The sequence below is a fragment of the Echinops telfairi genome, unplaced genomic scaffold (assembly GCF_000313985.2).
Source record: "Echinops telfairi isolate 266 unplaced genomic scaffold, ASM31398v2 ScPeMD7_7458;HRSCAF=8496, whole genome shotgun sequence".
NCBI lineage: Eukaryota > Metazoa > Chordata > Mammalia > Afrosoricida > Tenrecidae > Echinops > Echinops telfairi.
In genome coordinates, this window is record NW_022111358.1 from 27,870,169 (window position 1) to 27,879,435 (window position 9,267).

At 44.2% G+C, this 9,267-nt stretch overlaps 1 protein-coding gene across 1 annotated transcript in view; it reads left to right on the forward strand.

Moving 5' to 3' along the window:
- The first annotated feature begins 73 nt into the window (after positions 1-73).
- The window catches only part of WIPF2 (WAS/WASL interacting protein family member 2), a 42,701-nt gene continuing 33,507 nt past the window's right edge, over positions 74-9,267 (forward strand). Inside the window, exon 1 of the mRNA XM_004707448.2 lies at positions 74-95. The gene's annotated coding sequence lies outside the window, so the exon portion shown is untranslated. The remainder of the gene's footprint in view (positions 96-9,267) is intronic.

Below are 9,267 nucleotides of genomic sequence, written 5' to 3' on the forward strand. Positions count from 1 at the left end.
GAGGTAAGACCGGGTGCGGAGCCGAGGTGGCCGTGCGCAAACGGTGAGCGCGCGGGAGGACCTGTGGGCAACAAGTAATTCGCGGGATGCTCTGGGTGAGGCGGCCAGGGCGACTTTTCTGGGGGGCTGAGTTGGGTGAAAAATCAGCGGTTGGGAGGATGACTCGGGAAATCGCTTGCCGTGGAGGGAGGGCGTCGAGAAGCGTTAGTGGAGAAGGAATCCGAATGGGGTGAGGTTGGCTTGAGCGCCGGAAGGAGACCCGCACGGAGCCTCCCGCTGGCGACGGGGAGAGGTGGGGAGGGGGCACATGCACACCTGCAGGTGTTGGACGTGGGCAGTGTGTGGGGTCGAGTTCAGATCGGGATGAAACAGTCTTACAGGGGAACCTTGGGCAAAGCACCTGGAAGAAGCTGGGATGTGCAGGAGTGAATAATTTAGAAGGGATTTGAATGATCTTAGTGCGTTGGCCTCTCCCAGGGTCAGCCAGCGTCCCCCCCCCTTTTTTTATTTTCCCCTTACCTTGCTGTTGGTTTGGCCGTACAGTTTTGGTTTGTGAATGACGAACTGCGTGTTTTTGGAGACTTGTAACTCCTTGTACAAACCCAGAAGAGAGCCTTGGGGGAATCCGAACGATTCCTATCCCCCATCGATTTATTGAGTGACTTTTGAGGCAAATCATCACCATCAGTCTGTCTGCCTCTCTCTAAGTCCCACTCCCTTTTTGAAAGAGAGATCTGGTCCCTCCCTGCCTCTCAGAGATTGTGCCAATCAAATGAGACCTTTAAAGTGATGGCAGAAGTGATTTTTGAACAAAATGTTGAGCTGCTGCTGTCTGGGAGACATGCACCCCGTTTCTCCCTCCGTGCACCTTGCATGATTATGTTGCAGGGAAGAGTTGGTTTTTTAAATTCTCCATTCTTCACATCGACATTTTGTCAAGCAAAACAACATATGATTGTGTTGTATGGTATTGATTGCCATCAGAATGGAGAGAGGAAAGGTAGAGTTGGAGGTGACTGGTGCTGGGATTATGGGAGAATGCAGTGTTTTTTAGGGAAAATAGAGTGTTGTGTTTTCTAGTTCCCAAAGTGTTTTACTCCTGACAAACACAGAATTTCTTCACCAGTCTTTCAGTGCTCAATGAGAAACCGTATCTCAGATAATTGAGTTTTTTGCTCTGATCTAATCACCAGAGCCTAGCTGTCTGTCGGTTGTTGGGACCAATGTGATTGTAGACAGTTTGGGCTTATTAAAATTGTTACTCCTTTGAAATAACTTATTGCGGTAGTACTTCCCTTGGGCACAATGCTCTAGACACTGCCCAGAGGTACACTTGTTTAGCTCAGAAGACGTGTTCATGGAAGTCTTGGAATTGCTGAAGTCTGATGTGGATTTGCTTAAAAGCGGGCAGATTCTAGTTTTGCCTCATGCGTGATTCAGAGTGGTGTTTCGTGGATACAGATTGGCGGTGGATGTCAGCCGCACAAAGGTGAAATGCAGGGGAGGCTGGGTGGCATCGCGAAGTCCAGGGTTCTCAGGTTTTGCTAATGGCTCTAAGGAAGGAAGAGAAAGAAATCCTTGTTGCTAATGGAGGGAACAGTCAGTTCTTACCACCTTGGGCTGTCTGGTGATGAGCATGACCTGTGTACTCGGGTCTGTGTTCCTACGGATAAAAAAGCAGTTCTGAAATCCATGGACTGCTGGTTCAGGCTGCACCATCTAACCCTAGTCTTGTATGTTAACTCGCGATGAGTCATAGACTGTGACATGCATACACTTATTTGGACTAAAAACCTGTTTAATATTATACTGTCATTTCAATGTACAGTGTATCTGTTCAATTTGTTATAAAGAGGGCTTTGAGAAACGTTACGGAGGCTCAGAGAGTTCTAGGCAAGCATTTGGTATCGCCTGCTTCACCATAATGATGTTCAGTTTTTCTCTCCTGTCACTTTTCCCCCAGTGGAACCACTTCTAAGTGGAAAACAGTGAATTACACATTCCCGCCCCCCCCCTCTTTTTTTTAGTCTTTAGTGGACATCTTTTCTGTGTTACCGTTTGATACCAGCAAGTGAAAGGATTTTGACTGCTCCCAATGGAGAGGGTGACCAAAGGCGAGCCGGGTTTCCTGGGCCAGAGAACGGAGTCTGTCAAACCAAAGAATAGCTGCAGAGTCACACACTGGGACCTTGAAGCTGTGACTAACATTTTGGCAACATGCATCTTTTGCCAAGTAGCTTCTTTTATTCTTGAGTGTGCTTGTTAATCTCTTGCTCAGAGTAGGCCCTTGTTGCTACTGTTCTGCACAGGGCCCCTGAGCAGAAGTTGGCCGAAGTTCTGGTTGACTGTCTCTTGAGGGCTGTGTCCCGGATTAGAGTAGATGGGCACTCTCTTGTCAAAATGAGGATCATTGGCAGATCTGGGGACCGGCTCTGCAAGGTAACAGAGGCAGTACTCTTTGCTGAGTGTTCCTGCAACCCTCTATGGGTCTTCTAAATTCAAGTCTGTTTCTCATCCATCTGTTGATTTTGATGCAGAATCATTCTTTGCCCAGTTTGAATGCCCTGGGTATTGAGGAAGACTTAGAATTGCCAACAGCTCCACCATCCCCAACCCCCTCCACGCTCACTCTCAAGCCTTTGAGCCCAGGGAGCCATTGGCTATGCTTGTGAGGACTTCTTAATAGGTTCTATAACAAAAACAGCAACAACTAAAACCTACTGGCATCAAGTTGATTGTGACTCTCAGCCACCCTATAGGACAGAGTAGAACTACCCAGTAGGATTTCCAGGGCTATAATCTTTACAGAGGAGCTCTGGTGGTATAGTGGTTATGGATTGGACTGAGCCACAAAGGTGAGCAGTTTGGAACCACCGCTGTTCCTCGGGAGAAAGATGAGGCTTGGACAGCCGTAGATTTCTCCCGCAGAGTGGCTGGTGGGTTTGAACTGCTGACCTTTCAGTTAACCAAGCACTAAACCACGGAGCAGAGTTCCTTATAGGATCTGTAGAGGGATACTTAACAAAAAGTCTTATGGAGGTAAACAATGGTAGGAGGGAACAAAAGGTGATAGCTCGTTAATGCCTGGACCAGCCTTGGGTGGGGTGGGAGGTGGGGTGGGGTGGGAGGTGGTAGAATTCTGTCCTTCCACATGGGAGAGCTGAGTGCATTCCAGGCCACTGTAACTCACTTGCCTGCTGACAGAAACTGGTGTGTTGCTGTGATGCTGAAGGGGTTTCAACCGAGCTCCCGCACTAAGACAGACTAGGAAGAAATTCTACTTCTGCAAATCTGTCAGTGAAAACCCTGTGTGTGGATCAGTGTGTGGAATCACGATGACTTGATGGAAGGAACAACGTGTCAGCCGTCGATCGCTTAAGATTTTGACAGTGTTCACATGAGCGAATGAGCTGTCAAATAGAAAGCCAGGAACTGGCTCCCCACTTGCCTATTTAGGCGTGGCAAAGTTGTACTTTAGACTGGCTATCAACTGTGTGTTTTACTTAGCTGAAGATAACTGTATTTGAGGTTGGTTTTAAGGATGATTTCCTGCAGTTTTTGTTAGTAGCTCTCTTAATCGTGGAGATACCCCCAGGACAAAGCCTTTTTTTTGATGGCTCTGGATTCAGCTTTTTTTGTTTGCCATCATTTGTCTCAGTTCTTTTTCTGACATGCAGGTTTGGTCCAGCAGGTTCAGATGTCTAAGGTCATGACTCTGGTCCAAGGCTTTGGTTGTGGCATCCTCTCCTTTCAGAAGCATCCTGATGTGCTTCTTCCAAGACAGGTTTGTCTTTTTCTGGCAGTCCACATTATTGGTCACCAACACCGTGACTCAAATGCCTCAGTTCTTCTGTCGCCTTCCCTTTTTTTTCGTAGCCTTATTTAGTGTCCAGCTCTCACAGGCATGTGACACAACTGACATCCCATGGCTTGGTTCAGGTGCAGCTGAGTCTTCAACACCTTTGTTCTTCATTTTAACGAGGTCTTGTGCAGTAGGGTTTCCCAGTGCATTACGTCGCAGGATCTCCTGACTGCTGCTTTATGAGCATTGACTGTGTAAGTGAGGTCGTTGACAACGTCTGTCTTTTCTTCATTTATCATGATGTTACCCTGTTGGTCCAGTTGTGAGGATTTGGGGTGTTTTTATTTGTTTTTACAGTGAATTGTAGTCCACACTGAGGGCTACAATCCTTGATCTTCACAACTGATGAAGATCTGAGTAGGAGCTAAACTATTTTCATCACTGTCTTAGAAATAAAGTCAGGGATGCTTTTAGCAAATTTTATTTTTGAGTAGATAATAGATAAGGGTTAAAATTCAAAAGGTGAAAAATGGAATGACTAGTCTACCCTTTACCCAGTCATCTTCCCAAGGGCATCTGGTAGTTTAAGATTCTTAAGATTCTTTCCACAGGCACCATGTACATAGAAAGCAAGTACATATACTTATTACTTTTTAAAATCAAATAAGTGTAGCACACTGTTCATACTATCTTAATGTAATCCCTATTAATGATAATGAGATTAGGCATTGTATTTACCTGCCCAATATCGATTAATAAACGGCTTCCAGTCTTCTACTGCAAACTATGCTCCAGTGAATAACCATGTATATTTTACCCTTGGCATATGTTAGATTTATAGGATAAATTCTTAAAGTTGCTTAAGCGAATGGCTTTTTGACCCTGTTACTCTCTTAGTCAACTGGAATTTTTGAGCTCCTATTATGTGTCAAGCATAGGGCTATGTGCTGGAGATCCAGCAGTGAACAAAAACTGACTCAGTCCTTGCTTTCATGGAAATTATACTCCAGTGGGAAAAGCTATTAAGCAAGTAATTAATTACCATTGCTTATAAATGCTGTGGGGACAGCTAATGGGAAGCCTGACTCAGGTTAGTGGGATGGAGTAAAGTCAGGGAAGGTCCCTGAGGAAGTAAGTCACTTTTAAGGCTGGAAGCTACAGGGTGAGTGGGAGCAGAAAAGAATATTCTAGGCGGAAGGAATGGCTTGGATGAAGGCACTGAGATGTGGGGGAATGAAAAAACCTGGGCACTTTGAGGACTGAAAGAAATTCCATTTGTGGTTGGAGCTTGTGTGCTGTGGGACCAATTTTGACTCATAGCAACCTGACATAAGAGAGTAGAGCTACCCCATAGGGTTTTGTTTTTTTAAATCGTGGATTTACATATTTTGATTTGGACTTGTTTATATTAGTACAGCAAAACAAAATTTTAGGGATACTGGAAGTAATTAGATGATTAGAAAAGAGACATGAAGGTTGTTTACATGATGAAAGATTTCAGACCCTCATTGGAACGGGCAGCTTCACCTGAGGCTATTTCAATAGCGATAACAGTGATTTATTTCAGTCCACAAACATCCCAAGAATGTCATCTCTAAATGAAAATAACCCCTGTTATCCAGAACTACTTTGGTGCTTCCACGTTCTGGAGGAAGGACGGCAGCTCCAGTTTTCCCACTCACTAACTGGTTGGAGGAAGCTGACGAAGCTTGAGTCTGGCACCTCAGGCCACTTGGCCACCCTGGCATCTTGGAGAGGAAGACCTCCGACGAGCTGGATGGACACAGTGGCTTCATCAGCAGGCCCACACCTGGGCACAGTAGTGAGGAGGGTGCAGGACAGTGTAGTGTTTGTTCTGTTTCACAAGGGTCGCCATGGGTCGGAGCGGATCTGACAGCATCCACACTGGTTGGATCTCTCCATCTTTTCCTTTAGCTCAGGATCCAATAGCTGTTACCGTTGCTTGTGGTTCTTTTCCTGCCGTTGGTTACAGTTTTATATGCACTCCTTTCAGCTAATACTCTGTCCAAGAGGACAACGATTTCTAAACACTTGTCCTGCCGTGACTCTAGTTACAAAAGCTCCCACACTGCTCTCGCTACAGCACCACAAGGGGAGACTTGCAACCCCCCCCCCCCCCCATAGGATTTTCTAGGCTATAATTTTATGGAAGCAGATCACCAGGTCTTTTCTCTCATAGACCCAAGGGTGGGTTTGAACTGCCGGCCTTTCAATTAGCAGCCAAGCACTTAACTTCAGCTTCATCAAGGTTCCTTGGTTGGAGCTTAGAGTGTGAGCTCTCATAAGAAATGATAAATAGCATAGTGAATTTTGAACTCATTCTTGACAGTGGTGATTTTTTTCCTCCTGTCGGTTCTTTATGTATTAGTTTACTAGTGTTGATGTTTGAATCATCACTATTGTAAGGGGCTTTAGGGGTTGTATAGTGGAACATGCTGGGTAAAACCTATTCTTTTTTTTTCTTTCTTCCCATGATTTATTTATTTTTATATTTTGAAAAAATACAATACTTCCTCCCTGAAACCTTTATATCTTACAGTAATATACATCATGTCTTAAGTTTAAATTTAGTAATTAACTAGATTCACTATGTTGCAATTCATTTAGCTTCTTCAGTCTTGAAAAATAAAATGGTTGGCAGGGAGGAAAACCTATTCTTAATTGGTAGTGGTGTTAGTGACGCTGAGCCGATTCTGACTCATTGCGATCTTATGTTACAGAGAGGAACTGGGCAGAGAGGGGTCTTTTCTCCCACAGACCACTGAACCCAGCCCAGTGCACTACTAGGACTTCTGAGTCTTGATTTCCTTCCTTAAAGTTTTGTGGCTGGACTAGGTCTTAAACTTTTAGGATCTTGGAAATTGGTCAGAGAATAGTCATACTTAAGGAATGATTCTTAGATTATAGGGATGATGAGACCTGCTGTTTAGGAAACAGAAAACATACTTGCTTCTAGGAAGTCCTGACATTTTTTGTTAGTCCTTGCAGGGCCAGGGAGAGATCGCAGATGTTCTCATTATGGACTGGTGAATACAGTGTTCTCTCAGAAGGCATGCATCTTCACACAACACATACGTCTTGTTGGACATACAAATGAATCATTAGCCCAAGGGGCATTATAACTCTGAATAAATGAGGTCATTTTATCTTCAAGTATATTGACCTTTGTTGGCCCTGTTTGGTTTCATACCTTTCTTGTGTAACTGGATCAGCTTGCCCTGTTTTCATAACTTAAAAGTAGACTCTTGTCTTAGTCGCCCCTAACTTGTGATAAAGCAATGAAAACGTGCAAATTTTTCTAGGCTTTCAGCAGGGAGCCATCTGTGTTTCTGATGGCTGCGTGGTGTTGGAGTGAGACCGCTATAGTGAAAGGCACAGCTTTATTAAATTGGATTGTCCGTGGTGAGTGGAGACTTCATATATTATCTTTGAAATGAGGCATGACGTTTCTCTCCTCGTAAAGACTGGCTCAGTGCTCTGTGGAGCTTCTGCTTATGTTTTCTTCCTGGCCCTTTCTCAGTGGAGACTCATCACAGGGTCTGCCTTCTCCTGACAGCTCCCGGTGCAGCTTGTCCCTGCTATCCAAAAGCAGAGTGTTCCTATGAAACCTTTCCTCAGCCAAAATGATGCCGAGCAAAATGCAGTCACCATGCATTTATATAGAAAAATTATTTGAGTGTTCTCCCCCGCCCCCCCAAATGACCGCCAAATCATATCAAACACACATAAACCCTGAAATAACACTAGCATACAGTGCTCACAGACACACTTCAGAGCTGAGAGGCTGGATGCTCAGATGCTGCCGGTAGTCCCTGGGGAAGGAGCTTGGTGACGGCACTCTGGTGCCCAGGGTTCACACCGCCTTTGTAAGGGCTGCCTGCAAAACCAGCTCTGAACTCTGGTTTCACGTTTTGCCATTTTTTTGAGAAGTGAAAAATCTTCGGATTTCTTTTGGTTTATGAATAGGGGTAATAATGTAGATCTTAAAAAAAAAATGTAGATCTTTTGTAAAAGTCAAATGGCATAAAGTGAACAATTGAAGAGCAGGAGATACCTGTATATACTTTTCTACTTTTGTGTTTTGGGTGGCACATACCTGGTCACCTGATGTGAAGAGATCCATATTTGTACCCACTTTAAAGAAAAGTGATTAAAAAAAAGTGATTCAACAGACTGTAAAAGTTATCAAACAATATTAATATCACATGTAAGTACAATTTGAAGATCATTAAAAAACAGTTGCAATGGTACATGGACAGGGAACTGCCAGAAATTCAAGCCAGATACAGAAGAGGTTGTGAAATGAGGGAGATAATTGCTGATATCAGATGGATTTTAGCTACGAACAGAGAATGCCAGAAAGATGTCTGTATTTTATTGACTGTGCAAAGTCATTCGACCATATGGATCAAAACAAATTATGGATGACAGTGTGAAGAATGGAAGTTCCAGGACATTGGCTCGCGCTCATGTGGACCTATATATAGACCCAAAGCCAGTGGCTTGACCAGAACGAGAGACTACAGCCTAGTTTAAAACCAGGAAAAGTGTGCTGCGGGGTTGCATTTTGTACTTTTTCCATCTGTATGCTGAGCAAATAATCCTAAAGCTAGACTACGGAAAGAAGAATGCAATATCAGAATTGTAGGAAGGTTCATTAGCAGCCTTCAATAGACAGATGACACAACCTTGTTTGCAGAAAAGGATGAGACGTGAAGCACTTGCTGATGAAGTCAGACTGTAGCCGTCAGTGCAGATTACACCTCAACATAAAGAAAACAAAGTGCCTCACAACTGGACCAACATGATACATGGAGAGAATGATGAAGTTGTCTAAGATTTCATTTTACTTGGATCCACAATTGGTGCTCACAATAGCAGAAGTCAGGAAATCAAATGACATTGCTCTGGTCAAAGCTCCAAAAGGTCTCTTTCAAGTGTCAGAAAGAAAGATGTTGCTCTAAGATTAAAGTCCTCCTGACCACTTGAGTTGCTCATGCAGGTGAATAAGGTAGACTGAAGAAGACTAGATGCCCTTGAATGATGGCATTGGGGGAGAGTATTAAATACACAGTGGACTGCCAGAACATTAAATGTATTAGAAGGACAGCCAGATCCACCTTAGAAATGAGTATGGTGAGACTTCATCTCAGATACGTTGGACATCCCATCAGAAGGATCGTCCCTCGAGAAGGACCTGGACCTCAGGCGTGGCAAAAGGCAAAAGAGAGGGTCCGGGAAAGAAAGCCCTCAACAAGAATTGGCCCAATGGCTGCACTACTGGTTTCAAACAGCAATGGGAGTGATGATGGCACAGGCTGGATTGGACAGCGTTTTGTTCTGTTGTACATAAGGTTGCTGTGAGTCAGAATTGGCTAGACAGCACATTTCAACAATAGTTCTGTAGTGTTGGTGGGTGAGCATTGGCCAGCTAACTGCAAGGT